The sequence below is a fragment of the Strix uralensis genome, chromosome 4 (genome assembly GCF_047716275.1).
Source record: "Strix uralensis isolate ZFMK-TIS-50842 chromosome 4, bStrUra1, whole genome shotgun sequence".
In the NCBI taxonomy this organism is placed as follows: Eukaryota; Metazoa; Chordata; class Aves; order Strigiformes; family Strigidae; genus Strix; species Strix uralensis.
Genome location: NC_133975.1, coordinates 19,247,964 through 19,261,998, shown reverse-complemented (window position 1 = coordinate 19,261,998; position 14,035 = coordinate 19,247,964). Strand labels below are relative to the sequence as shown.

Genomic DNA, 14,035 nt, shown 5'->3' with positions numbered 1-14,035 from the left:
AATAAGTTCTTTGCTTTTGTAATTTTGCTTTAAGATTTTTGTAATAAACATAATTAGCTAGCACCCTTTGAAGCATTTCCAAATATATAAATGTCTTGTCTCATGAATATGTGCTTTTGATTCCAGTCTGTTTTGATCAAGACTCTTTTTAATATGTGGGGTTTTCAGCCATATACTTAATTTACTCAGCAGCAAATTACTTCATCTTGCTACTTTCTGGAATGAAAATTATTCTGCATGTCCATCTTGAGCCTCTACAAGTGCTTTAAATATAATCAAATGCTTGGTCCTGCTACTCTGTTACAATCCTGTAATCTAGATGATCTCTAAAGATCGTTGTAAGACATGTCAATAAGACATCTGTAATAAAAACAAACAGTAACTGTGATTTGTTAGAAACCTTTACATTTTCAAAGCAAAAAGTACATCTTAGACTATGACCTCTCCTCTTGCGTAGACAGCAAAAATGCAGATTAGGAATGGGTTTTAGAAAGTTTAGAAAGTCACACTTCATACTGAAGTATTCTGACCAATTATTTGTCTAGACCCTTGATCCTGCAGCTCTTCAGTTCAGGCAGCGATACCTCTGTTGTATTTGCCAAGATGCACTTAAAAGCAGTGCAGCCAGGCATGGGATTCAGCCTGCAGCTCTGAACTTGTGTTCTTTTCTGTCTATGGGTAAAAGCATCTGAAAGTGTGGGTGCACTTGAAGTATTATATCAAGGAAATTACAGTTTGGATTGGTGGACAACGAGGTGGATAAAAAAATCCCTGTTTGGATGACCAGGCTTAGTGGATAGGCTGACAACAGGTGGAGTACCATAAGGATCCAGCCAGAGACCTGTCCTGTTTCACAGCTTGTTCTCAATAACCTGGAAAGCACAAAGAAGTGCACTGTCAATGCGTTTGCAGGTGATGCCAGAACTTGGTGTGCCACTAGTCAGACCTAGACAGATTGGAGGCATGATCAGGAGAAATCTCATGCAGTAAGGACAAACACCAAATCATGCACTTGGGAAGGAATACCTGCTGGGGAGCAGCTCTGCTGGAAAGCATCTGGGGGTCCTGGAAGACAGCAAGCTGAATGTGCTGCCTGGAATGTTGGTGTCTTCAGCAGGGTAGAGCTAGGAGCATCCCAGGCTGTATTAGCAGGTAGGATCACAGGCTGTAGATTGAGGAGAATGATTATTACTCTCATTAGATTGCATCTAGAATGTTGCATCCAGTTTTGGGTCCTCTAATACAAAGTACTGATAAACAGAAGTGAGTTCAGTGGAGGCCCTTAAACTTGCAGTGGGCTGGAGCATGTGCCTGCTGAGGAGAGGCTGAAGGAGCTGAGCTTCTTCAGACTAGAGAAGAGACAGCTTCAGGGGGACCTAACAGCAGCACCCCAGCACCTAAAAGGAGGTCATGGAGAAGACAGCCAGCCTCTTCGTAGGTCTCCATGGCAGAAGGACAAGAGATAATGGTCACAAATTGAAATAAGAGAGGTTCTGACTTTGTAAAAAGATAGTCAAGCAGTGGGACTGGCTGCCCGCAGAGGTGCAGTCTCCATCTTTGGAGGTTTTCTATTTATAAATGAGATGGATTTGTCATGGAGTGATTTGAGTTTTCCTTGGGGAATTTATTTTGTTCGAAGTCTGCTAGCATCTCCTGAGGGCAGTTAATGATCCTGGCCGTGGAAGTGTAAATTTTTTGTGGCCTAAAATCACAGTATAAAGAGATTTAATGTACAGTTAATGCTCCTGTGTCTCACCTCTATATCGTAATAACAAGAAACTATGCATGTTCTTAAGCCTTCCCTTTTCCTGCATATTTGCAGGGCATATATCCCCATATCTCATATTCCTTACAGAAAAAAAAGATTCACTTAACTGCTCCATGACTGTAGGAAGTATTGCCTTTGCACTGCTTTTCATTAATTGCCCTTTCTTAAGCTCTTCAGTCTTCATCATTCTCTGGTTTTGCAGACATGAATCCACTGGCTTGCCAGAGAGCAGTCAAGGCGGTAGGGAACCAGTTGTGGAAGTATGGAGAGGAAAAGGAAGATCAAACAAGCATCAGGGATCGAAAGAGAGGGGCTGCTTCCATAAAGGAGATAAGCCAGGAGCTGATTGTGTTCCCAGCATAGGCAGTGCCCTGATGGACCAGGGCATGGTCCCGCAGGGGCTGAGAAGGGCAGAGGTGCTGATGCAAAGACTCACTGTCAACCATCTGGATGTTACATCACCTTCTCTGATGACAAGTGAGGTCTGGGAGGTCAATCCAGAAAGTCCAGTCAGAAACAAAGGGGAGACAGCCATGGACACTTCTAACACAGGTTCAAAGTTCATCAAGGAAGTGGGGCCAGAAGTGAGTACAACCATGGCATAGCACAGGCAAGGTGCCCAGGTCTGAGCTGAACTGGAGCCTCTGGGCCCCTGGATAGAGGAACTGGGTAGGAGATCCCAGGTGAGGCTGTTCAAGGTCATCGAAGTCTAATAGTGCACTCAGGGCCATTATGTGCCATTAATACCACCCTAAATGGTTCATGTGTTTGGGCTATTTAGTTTTGTTAAATTGGGAATCCTTAGGTGTGCTATGCCATGATGCTGGTTTCACACCCATACCTGAGAAAAAGATGTCAGTGGTGGGCAGAAGTGGCCTCAAGTGGGTGATGCTCTCCTGTTCTGCTGGGGCTCCTGTGGCTGCACCTTAGAAGGGAACCTATAAGGTTCAAGAAGGAATGTGTGTTAACAAGGGCAGTTTCTAAGGTAAAAGCACAGACTGCAGGTTTAAAAGCTTTTTGAACAGTAGACATAATTCTTAGTGACAGGAAAAAATTACTTTCAATAAAATATATCATTTGTGTCCCCACTGATTCTCATTTTAATTTATTGGGCATGCTTAGGTGCAGAAAACAGATCATCTCACAGATAGGGTGGCCATAAATTGGCCTGCATTGTGTTTTCTCTTGGGACCATTTCAGAGAACCACCTTGAATTTTCAAAAGAATTATAGCCCTCCCTGTCACTTTGTTATTTACTTTTTTGTTTCCATAGACGAGAATCATAGAATGGTTTGAAGGACTTCTTTTAGTTCACAATCCAGTGGAAGGGTTCAGTAGCTGCATACGTAGTAAACACAGCCATTGCCTTGAAGAAATTAAGGAATGATGCACTCTGTTAAGGTAACTCAAACTAATGCTATTTTATTTATGATTGTGTGTTGAACACAGAGGAGTATAATGTACTTTCACCAAATGAATTTTACATTTTGATCAATAGATAGTTGGGTTGGCTTTTCAGCAAGATATCCCTGTACTTGCCCTTAATCTTGGTAAAAGAAAACCGATGGGGAAATAAATGCTACTAATGTGAAAAACTTGTATTACAAGTATAGGTGTAATGGAGGCTTTCAGTGGACATCTATGTGTTGATTCAGCAGTTGCATCTGCTTACTGGTAAATGTAATAGTTACAGACTGGAGCAGAAAATTGCCAATTGGTTTAATTGATCAGCAGATCCCAAAAATGAGAATTTGCATGTCAATGCAGAAAGCAATCCTGTGTTTGTTGTTCAAGATACCTGAATTCTTAATCATTGTGTGTATCAGAACTAGAAGTTTGTATTACTAAAGCAACATAATTCTTAGAAGTGGAAACTTAGTCTTGGGCGATACCAAATTATTTAATATCTGAACTATTGGAGGAATGTTTGCAGTTCTTGTTGTTATCTTCACAAAAGATAGGATTTCCCACATCTATCCTAAGAAAAAATTACTCATCCCTTAATGTAACAAAAGGAATTTTGAACATATATGCTTTGTACATTCTTAAGTGACTAATAAGTTAGAGTTAAAACAAGTTAGAGTTAAGATTTTAATTATTCTCTGGAGATATTGTAGTAATTTTAATTTCTATTGGGAAAGAACAAACAATGAGAAACTGCATTTGTAGATAGCTTTCAAATATGATTATTAATAACTATCAAGTAATCATCAGACACATATAGTAAAATTAAGTATTTTTGCATCAGTAGTAGTTATTGTCTGATTTCTACTATGACAGCTTCTCTTGAATGACAGATTTTTTCCTCCCCCCCCCCCCCCCCCCCCCCGGCCTTTTCTTTCTCCCTTGTGTAGAAAGTATATATGATTTTGGTGGTGGTTTCGCTAACCGCTGTTTTTGCTGATTGTGTCTTAGCTGTTGCAATGCAAATCAGGTAGAATTTACAAATAACAAATGAATTGGCTGAGTTCATCTGCCATAGTCTCGGTAGGTTTCCACTTGGTCATGTCTGGTGTTTTCACTGGGTGATTAAGTCCCTGTTTTAAATTCTTCCAGGGAAATTTAAGAAGGATGTTCAAGTACTCGAATGTGTCCAGAGCAGGGCAACAAAGCTGGTGAAAGGGCTGGAAGGTATGTCCTGTGAAGAGCAGCTAAAGACTAATTTGGAGAGGAGGAGGCTGAGAGGCAACCTCATTGCTCTCCACAGCTTCCTGAGGAGGAGGGGTGGAGAGGGAGGTGCTGAGCTCTTCTCCCAGATACCGAGTGACAGGATGCATGAGAATAGTCCAAAGCTGCACGAGGGGAGGTTCAGACTGGACATTAGGAAGCATTTATTTACCAAGAGGCCAATCAAACACTGTCACAGGCTTCCTGGAGAGGTGGTTGATGCACTAAGCCTGTCAGTGTTTAAGAAACATTTGGACAATGCCCTTAATAATGTTTTAACTTTTGGTCAGCCCTGAAGTGGTCAGGCAGTTGGACTAGAAGACTGTTGTAGGTCACTTCCAACTGAAAAATTCTATGTATTTTTCATAAGGGAAGAACTGTAAGAAAACTATCAAATTCAGTACTATGTTTTGAAATCTGTAATGTTAGCATAAAGTTTGAGTAAGTTCATCTTGCTAATATGCTCTTGAAATCAGCTGCTTCTATCACTGGATATACATCAGTAATTTTTTATTTCCATGTTTTTATTAAATTATTATTGAAAAGGGAATTCAGTATAGCCAAGCATTGTTTCTTTGTCTGAAGTTTTACAGCAATATACTTATCAACAGCCATATCCTCTATGAAGATAAAGATGGAACTTTGTAGATTATTAGAGTGGCTCAAAGCAGCTACCCGCATTTTAAGTTACGGAAGGAATCCTTTTGCCTATGTCTGGATAGCTCTTACACAGTGTATGGCTTCTTCCTGCCAGAAAGTTCTTGGAATTGACTCTTTCCAATTTTTTGCTTATATATTAGATCTAACTAGATCCTGACTGCTTTTTTTTTATCACAGTAAATCTCAGAAGGGGAGTTAGGAGGATTTTTTTATAGTATCTGGCTTGTCATTGAGGTTCACTGACAAGACAGTCTAGGGTTTTGACATGGATTTGTGAGTCTCCTGGTAAGTCATAAAGATCAAGAGAGATTTGTTGTCATCACTAACACCTTTTCATGCTAAAGGTTAGATGTTTCTTTCACATTAGTTATAAGACCCTATTGCCAGGAGGCAACCACTAAAGCTGTCTTTTTTCTTTTCACACAATATTGAGTCAGTTGTGACAGCACCTAGCACATAATTTGCAATTTCTTAAAATCATTTCCACTCTTGTTTTAGCCTGATATGATATGCTCTTCCTTTAAATCAAATTACTTTATATAGGTAATAAAACGCAAATGTACTAATCCATTCAGATTTAGCTGCAACTTTTGGTATCACTGATACAACAAATTTTTTTTTTTTTTTTCCCTGACTTATCAAAGTTGGAGAAAACCACATAATCTTTCTGGATACTGCTTTTTCCTCCATGGAACTTCTGGATGGTTCCCACCACACCAACCTGTGTGACAAGCTATGGCACTCTCCCTGCAGCCCTTTTTAACAGCAAGTTTTCTTTTTCAACCATTTATCAGCAAAATTCTGGCATAAAATTAAATGTGTCTCATCTAAGATAACATTGAGAGAGTGCTACTGGATTTCAAGAGAATCTTGACAGCACTTCAGAAATGTTTTCTTTGAAAAATTTCATCTTTTCTTTAAATAAGAATTACTGTTTCAAATGATTGCGTAACTCCCGTGTAATATTAACCAAAGACGCACTATCAGAAAACCTTGTAATTGAGTTGATTGCTGAACCAAATTATAGCCCGGAACAGAGATATGTGCATGTGTTTTTCTCCTGTTCCAGTGGGGAAAAAGATAGTTTCCTCTTCTTTACAAAGCTGACAGTTCTCTCTACCAATTCTGTCTGTGTTTCATAAATCTTGTATGTCTTGGTATTAAGATATCACCACACCTTTTATAGATGTTCTCTGGTCAGTCAGATAATTTCTGTTTATCACTGTTTTTGCAAAGCACATAAATTATGCAGTACACCAGGAGGAAACTATTCTTATCTAACATGAAAATCTGAAAGTAAGATGCATACCACAGCACACACAGCAAAATTGCAGGGTGAAAATAAAGTTTAGTTAGGAAATAGGACTAATAAATAATGTAGTTGATTAATAATAGTACCGTTTGTATTCTTTAAATAGAATATTAACAAGCAATCCACACTGTAACAGCTGAAAGATCATTCAGGAGACAGCTGACGGATGTCTGCATTGTCATTTAAATCATTAATGCCATGCTGGAAGGTATTAATTTAGATGGTACTATGGTTATCACTTATTTCAGTTTTGTCCATATCTGGAAATATAAATTGAATTACAAATTAATAGTATTTAAATGGATTAGATTCCAAACTTCCATTAATAATCAAAAGCTAATTCGCACAACCCATGTAAGCGTGCCATAAAAAATAATTTTTGTTTATTTTTAAAGTAAGCCTTGATGGGTACAATCTTTAACTGCAGCAGGTGAAAACATGAATTTAGTTGAAACAATAGCAGCATTATCATTGATGTCTCTGGCCAGGATTTCATCCACTTTGAAGATTTTCCTTTGAGATGATCAGAAAAATGAAATAAGGAAGCAAATGCTCTCAGATTTGGATTGCTCATGCTTTTTACACTTGAAGTTAAAGTAACTTGTTTGTCTTTTCTATCTTGTCTCATTTGATGACATTTTTATCATCCTAAACATATCTTAGTGCCCCCTTCAGTTTTGAGGAAATTGAACGGATGAGTCATGAGGCTCTAAATGAGGTGTTCCTTAGGAGAACACTGGAACAGCCTTTGAGCAAAAAGCCATGTTTGAAAACTTTGATTGTTCTAAAGAACAGTGTGTCAAACATGCCATACCTGCTTTCAAAACAGCTCCATTAACAGCGATCCTGCTTTTTGGCCTCTATTACCCAGCGTGAAACTCAGCACAACAAGGATAATCCACACAGACAGGATATATCTGAGACAGGAATAGAAAAGGTTTATGAATGTATACATGATAGATTACTGTGAGATACTAATCAACTCTTTTGTAACAAAGGAATTTAATGATAAACTGCTGCAAAAAGTTTTCAAACATGATTTGTTAATGCCTGTGATTTTTCTCGTGGTAAAATGTATTCGCTTTTCTCAGGGATGTTTCATTCAATGGTAATTGTTTTCAATACAGAAGATGCAATGGGAACGTATAGAACTAATACATTATTAAAAATATATTTATTCATCTTTCTTAAACTGCTTTTTCTACTGCATAAGACAGTGAAAGAAAGCTATTTAGAAGTGTATTATTATTTATGAAAATCATCAATATAATACAGCAGCAGGAAAGCCTGCACTTGTGTATGTAAGGAGATGCTGCTGCTAAAACAGCTGGAGTTACTGCACTCTAATGTATGCGAATTAATAATGTTTGAATGTGCACTGTAATTATAATAGTAGTAATAATCTAGAGAAATGAGAAGAGTATTTCAATCTTTGCACAGTTCCAAGTCAGTTCAGTATCTGTACAGTGGGTAGTCAGGGCAGGATTTTTCTCCACAACACTGTGATCAAGTTTCTGTTCTGCATTTGTTCAGTTAAATGCCTCATGAAATTTTAGACAGTTTGGCAGTATGCTTGCTGGAATGCATGGAAGGGGTGGGAAAAAAAACCCCAAAACCCTTACAATGGGTTTTCTTTCCCACTACATTGATCATGCTGCATTCTGTGCTTAAATAACTGTACTAGAGAAAAGAAATAATAGCCTAATAAAACATTCCAGGATGCACACTAAATGTGTTTGGAGATTGAATCTTAATGACTCAAAATTCCAGCTGATTAAACAATTGTTTCTTGAATGTGCTTTTGTATATATCGGCAGCTGTGCCCAGACCTCTGCAAGAATGCTGTTGGTTGGAAGTCAGGGGCCTTTCATTAGTGTAAAGTTGAATCTAACTTTACTTGAATCAAAGGCAGAGACTGTATCAATATTAACAAGTAATGCAATCATCAATAGCTTGGTAAATTTAAGTATTTTTTATCTACTGGGAGGGCCAGTAAGAAATCAGTGTCCCATCAAAAAGTCAACTGATGGGCAGGTGAAAGTGCCCATGCCCAGAATCCCCTCATTTCCCACCATTCCTGCTGAGGAATAAAAGCAATTCCCATTCCCAGTGAATGACCTGGGAAAAGCGAAAAATCTCACGGAGGAGAAGAGCAATACCGTCTCCCAAATGTCTGGGCGTTTGGGGTGGCAGCAGATGAGGGGTGCTTACGGACAGGGAGGAGAAGGGGGAACTGAGGTCTGTGAGGACAAATAGATGTCAAGGACACGATGAAATCTCTGTCTGGGACTCCTCTTTGGGCAAGAGAGCTGTCCTGGTTTCATCCAGGATAGGGTTAACTTTCCTTGGGCTGAGAGGGAGCACAGCTAGGGAGCGGGGTCCGGATCAATCATTGGAGTATTCCTTATCCTGTGATGTGATGCTCAGTATATAAGGGGATGTGTGCTCTCTCAGTTTCCAGTTTCGGTTTCCTGGTCGGTTGGCAGCGGGTTTGCTGGTGCAGTCGGGATCGCTTCTGGGGGCGGGCTGCGTGCCGGTTGGTGAGGAGCTACTGTATATTACCCGTTTTGATTTACTACTGTTACTGTTGTTTGTTACTATTACTAATTTTTTTTTTTATTCAACCTATGAATTTCTTTTTTTTTTTTTTTTTTTTTTTTGTCCCTTCTCTATTTCACTGGGGGCAGCGGGGGAAGTAAACGACTGGCCACATGGTGATCAGCTACCAACCGAGTTCAAACCACGACAGTCTTTTGGCACCCAGTGTGGGGCCAGGGCTTTGAGATTCAACAACAGATCAAGTCATAACGTTTATTGCTTGGCTCCTTAAAATTTTATCATCTCACTTGCCGTATGTATTTCCCATGCTGTTGCTCACTGTCCATGAGAGTTGGGTTAAGATTTTGCTTTTGCAGTACTATGTAATGCTGATCTATGACATGATGCAGTCATCGGTCCTGGGGCTATTTACAATTGTGTTTGAGAAATTCAGGAATTTCAAATATCCTTGGAATGTTGACATTAACATGGTCGTAGTACTGCTAGGAGCTAGTGTGTTCCTGCATGTGGTTAAGGTTTTGTTCAGGGTTAAGCAACTACTTAAGACTATCACGTGGAAATCTTCCCCAAGGTTGGAGAATCATAAGTGGCTGGGGGTGCGGAGTAGCATGGGCAAGTACCTAGAACAGTGGGAACCTCTGGTGTATTGGAACTTCACTCCTTCACAGGTGCAGAATCCTGAAGAACTAGTAAAATATTTGGAAAAAGTAGGATGTCACCTGGGTAATTCCAGAGAAGCACAGCTCACTGCAACATACTGGGCCTTTGCCCACACCTACTGAGTGCTATTAAATACTGTTCAGCACCCTGGAGAGGAAGAGAAGGGCTCTGGTTCTGGTAACAAAGTAACAGACAGTGCAACCACTCCAAAGTCCACAACAGAAACTGCAGCCACTACAACCCCGAGGACAGGCGCTGCAGCTGAACCAGAGAACCAACCCATGATGGTGTCAGTTGCTCCCATACTTAAGAAGAAATACACAAGAAAATCCCTTGCAGTGTACAGGATGATGACGAACAAGGCCCATCACGAGAACAGGAGGAGGAGGAGGCAGAGCCAGTGATAAGTCACCCGATCCTTATCCCTGATGAGTTGTGAGACATGTGAAAAGATTTCAGCTGCCATCCAGGTGAGCAACTTGTTAAATGGCTGCTCTGATGCTGGGATAGCTGGGCCAGTAGTGTGGAATTAGAGGGCAGGGAAGCCAGGCAGCTGGGATCCCTGTCTAGGGAAGGGGGCATTGACAAAGCCATTGGAAAGAAGACACAAAATCTCTGTCTCTGGAGGTAACTCCTGTCAAGTGTCAGGGAGAGGTTCTTCAAGGAAGATTTTATGTCATCCAAGTAAGTGGACCGCTGTGGAGAGAGGTATTCAATACTTGAGGGAGCTAGCCATGCGGAAGATGGTTTGCTATGACCCAGATAATGCACAGCTACCTACAGATCCAGATGAAGTCCAGTGCACCCAGACCATATGGCAGAAGTTTGTACGGAGCACACCATCATCACATGCCAGTGCATTAGCAGTAATGGATTGGAGAGACGAAGAGGGACCAACAGTTGATGAATTGGCTCGCCAACTATGAAAATATGAAGAAAGTCTCTCTTCCTCCCTCGTTGCAGCTGTGGAGAAATTATCTCAAGAATTCCAGCAATTTAAAGAGGACATGTCCTACTTCCCACCTGCACGGACTATGATCTCAGTTATTAGGAGCAGTCGTTTCTCTACTCGAGAGATCCAGTATACACCATGGGGGAAGCTGTGGCATCGCCTGCGTGACTGTGGAGAAGACATGAAGAAATGGGATGGAAAACCTGCCTACCTCCTAGAAGAGCGGGTATGGGAGTTGGAAGGAAGAACAACTACAAAACGGGGTTCTTTTAGGAGAAATGCTGATCCAGTTTCCAGTAATCAAGTGCCCAAACAGAGCAGAAAGGTTGACTTTGCTCACGATCCTATGAGAACTTCTGATTTGTATTCACAAGAAGTGAGTGATCAAGATGAGACTGAAACCCATGCACACCACACTAACCCATTTGTCGATAGCGGGTATTATGACCAACATTAGAGGGGCCCTGCCTCCAGCCAGGCAGAGGACAGGGACAATCGAGTTTATTGGCCAGTGTGGATTCGATGGCCTGGCACATCTGACCCCCAGCAGTATAAGGCTTTATTGGATACTGGTGTTCAATGCACCCTAATGCCGTCAAATTTTTAAGGGGAAGAATCCATTTGTATTTCAGGAGTGACAGGTGGATCTCAACAGTTGACCGTATTGGAGGCCAAGGTGAGCCTAAGTGGAAAAGAGTAGGAAAAACACCCCATTGTGACTGTCCCAGACACTCCATATATTCTTGGTATAGATTATCTCAGGATAGGATATTTTAAGGACCCAAAAGGGTATCGGTGGGCTTTTGGTATAGCTGCCTCGGAAACAGAAGAAATTAAACAGCTCTCTCTGTTACCTGGTCTCTCAGAGGATCCTTCTGTTTGGAATTGCTGAGGATCGAAGAACAATGGGTGCCAGTTGCCACTACAGCAGTGCACCGATGGCAGTATCGCACCAATCGAGACTCTGTAATCCCTATCCATAAACTGATTCGTCAACTAGAGAGTCAGGGAGCCACCAGCAAGATGCGCTCCCCCTTTAACAGCCCCATATGGCCAGTGTGAAAGTCTAATGGAGAGTGGAGATTGACAGTAGACTATCGTGGCCTGAATGAAGTCACGCCACTGCTGAGTGCTGCCGTGTCAGACAGGCTAGATCTTCAGTATGAACTAGAGTGGAAGGCAGCCAAGTGGTACGCCACGATTGATATCGCTAATGCATTTTTCTCCATCCCTCTGGCAGCAGAATGCAGGCCACAGTTTGCTTTTACCTGGAGGGGTGTCCAATACACCTGGAACCGACTGCCCCAGGGGTGGAAACACAGCCCCACCATTTGCCATGGACTGATCCAGACTGCACTGGAACAGGGTGAAGCCCCAGAACACTTACAGTACATTGATGACATCATTGTATGGGGTAATACAGCAGAAGAAGTTTTTGAGAAAGGAGAGAAAATAATCCAAATCCTTCTGAGAGCTGGTTTTGCCATAAAGCACAGTAAGGTCAAGGGACCTGCACAAGAGATTCAGTTTTTAGGAGTAAAATGGCAAGGTGGACGTCGTCAGATTCCAATGGAGATGATTAATAACAGCTATGTCCCCACCAACTAACAGAAATGAAACGCAAGCTTTCTTAGGTGGTGTTGGTTTCTGCTGACTGCACATTCCAAATTACAGTCAGATTTTAAGCCCTCTCTATCAAGTGACCTGGAAAAGAATGATTTCATATGGGGCCCAGAGGAACAAAAGCTTTTGAACAAATTAAACAGGAAATAGTCCATGCAGTAGCCCTCGGGCCAGTTCGGACAGGACAAGATGTTAAAAATGTGCTCTACACTGCAGCCGGGAAGAATGGCCCTACCTGGAGTCTCTGGCAGAGAGCACCAGGGGAGACTCAGAGTCGACCCCTGGGGTTTTGGAGTCAGGGATACAGAGGATCCGAGGACCGCTATACTCCAACTGAAAAGGAGATACTGGCAGCATACGAAGGAGTCTGAGCTGCTTCAGAGGTGATTGGGACTGAAGCACAGCTCCTCCTGGCTCCCCGACTGCCAGTGCTGGGCTGGATGTTCAAAGGGAGTGTCCCCTCTACACGCCATGCAGCCGATGCCACGTGGAGTAAATGGGTTGCATTAATCACACAACGGGCTCAAATAGGGAGCCCCAGCCGATCCAGAATACTGGAAGTGATTACAAATTGGCCAGAAGGCAAAGATTTTGGAATGGCGCCAGAGGAAGAGGTAATGTGTGCTGAAGAGGCCCCACCATGTAATAAACTACCAGATAATAAGAAGCGATATGCCCTGTTTACCAACGGGTCCTGTCGCATTGTGGAGAAACATCGAAGGTGGAAAGCAGCTGTGTGGAGCCCCACATGATGGGTCGCTGAAGCTGCTGAAGGAGAAGGTGAATTGAGTCATTTCGCAGAGGTGAAAGCCATCCAGCTGGCCTTGAATATTGCTGAGCGAGAAAAGTGGCCAGTGCTCTACCTCTGTACTGACTCATGGATGGTGGCAAATGTGCTGTGGGAGTGGTTACAGAAGTGGAAATGGAGCAACTGGCAGCGCAGAGGCAAACCCGTCTGGGCTGCTGAATTATGGCAAGGTATTGCTGCTCTGATTGCAAAAGTACGCCATGTAGACACTCATGTACCCAAGAGCCAGGCCGCTGAAGAACATCAGAACAACCAAGAGGTGGATCAAGCTGCTAAGATTAAGGTGGCTCAAGTAGATCTGGACTGACAACATAAGGGTGAACAATTTATGGCTCGCTGGGCCCATGACTTCTCAGGCCATCAGGGAAGAGATGGAACATATAGATGGGCTCGTGACCGAGGGGTGGACTTAACCATGGATGTTGTTGCACAGGTAATCCATGAATGTGAGACATGTGCTACAATCAAGCCAAATGGTTAAAACCCATTTGGTATGGAGGACGATAGTTAAAATATAAATATGGAGAGACCTGGCAAATTGACTATATCACGCTCCCACAAACTCGTCATGGCAAACACTATGTGCTTACAATGGTGGAAGCAGCCACCAGATGGTTGGAAACTTATGGCATGCCCCATGTCACTGCCCAGAACACCATTTTAGGCCTTGAGAAGAAAGTCTTATGGTGGCATGATACACCAGAAAGGATTGAGTCAGATAATGGGACACATTTCTGAAACAACCTCATAGACGCTTGGGCCAAAGAACATGGTATTGAGTGGATATATCACATTCCCTACCATGCACCAGCCTCTGGGAAAATTGAGCAGTACAGTGGGTTGCTAAAAACTACACTGAGAGCAATGGATGGTGAAGCTTTCAAACACTAGGACGTGCATTTAGCAAAAGCCACCTGGTTAGTCAATACCAGAGGATCTGCCAAGCAAGCTGGCCCTGCCCAGTCAAACCTCCTACATACTGTAGATGGGGATGAAGCCCCCATAGTGCACATTAAAAATATGCTG

The 14,035-nt window shown here is 42.1% G+C and overlaps 1 protein-coding gene across 8 annotated transcripts in view; it reads left to right on the top strand.

The window, feature by feature from the left end:
* KCNIP4 (potassium voltage-gated channel interacting protein 4) overlaps nt 1-14,035 on the top strand; it is a 442,570-nt gene that overhangs the window by 298,356 nt on the left and 130,179 nt on the right. For 2 of the 8 annotated variants that reach the window (XM_074865897.1, XM_074865895.1), the window contains exon 2: nt 3,042-3,169. The exons of the other annotated variants lie outside the window; for them this stretch is intronic. The gene's annotated coding sequence lies outside the window, so the exon portion shown is untranslated. The remainder of the gene's footprint in view (nt 1-3,041; nt 3,170-14,035) is intronic. 8 annotated transcript variants of the gene reach the window in all.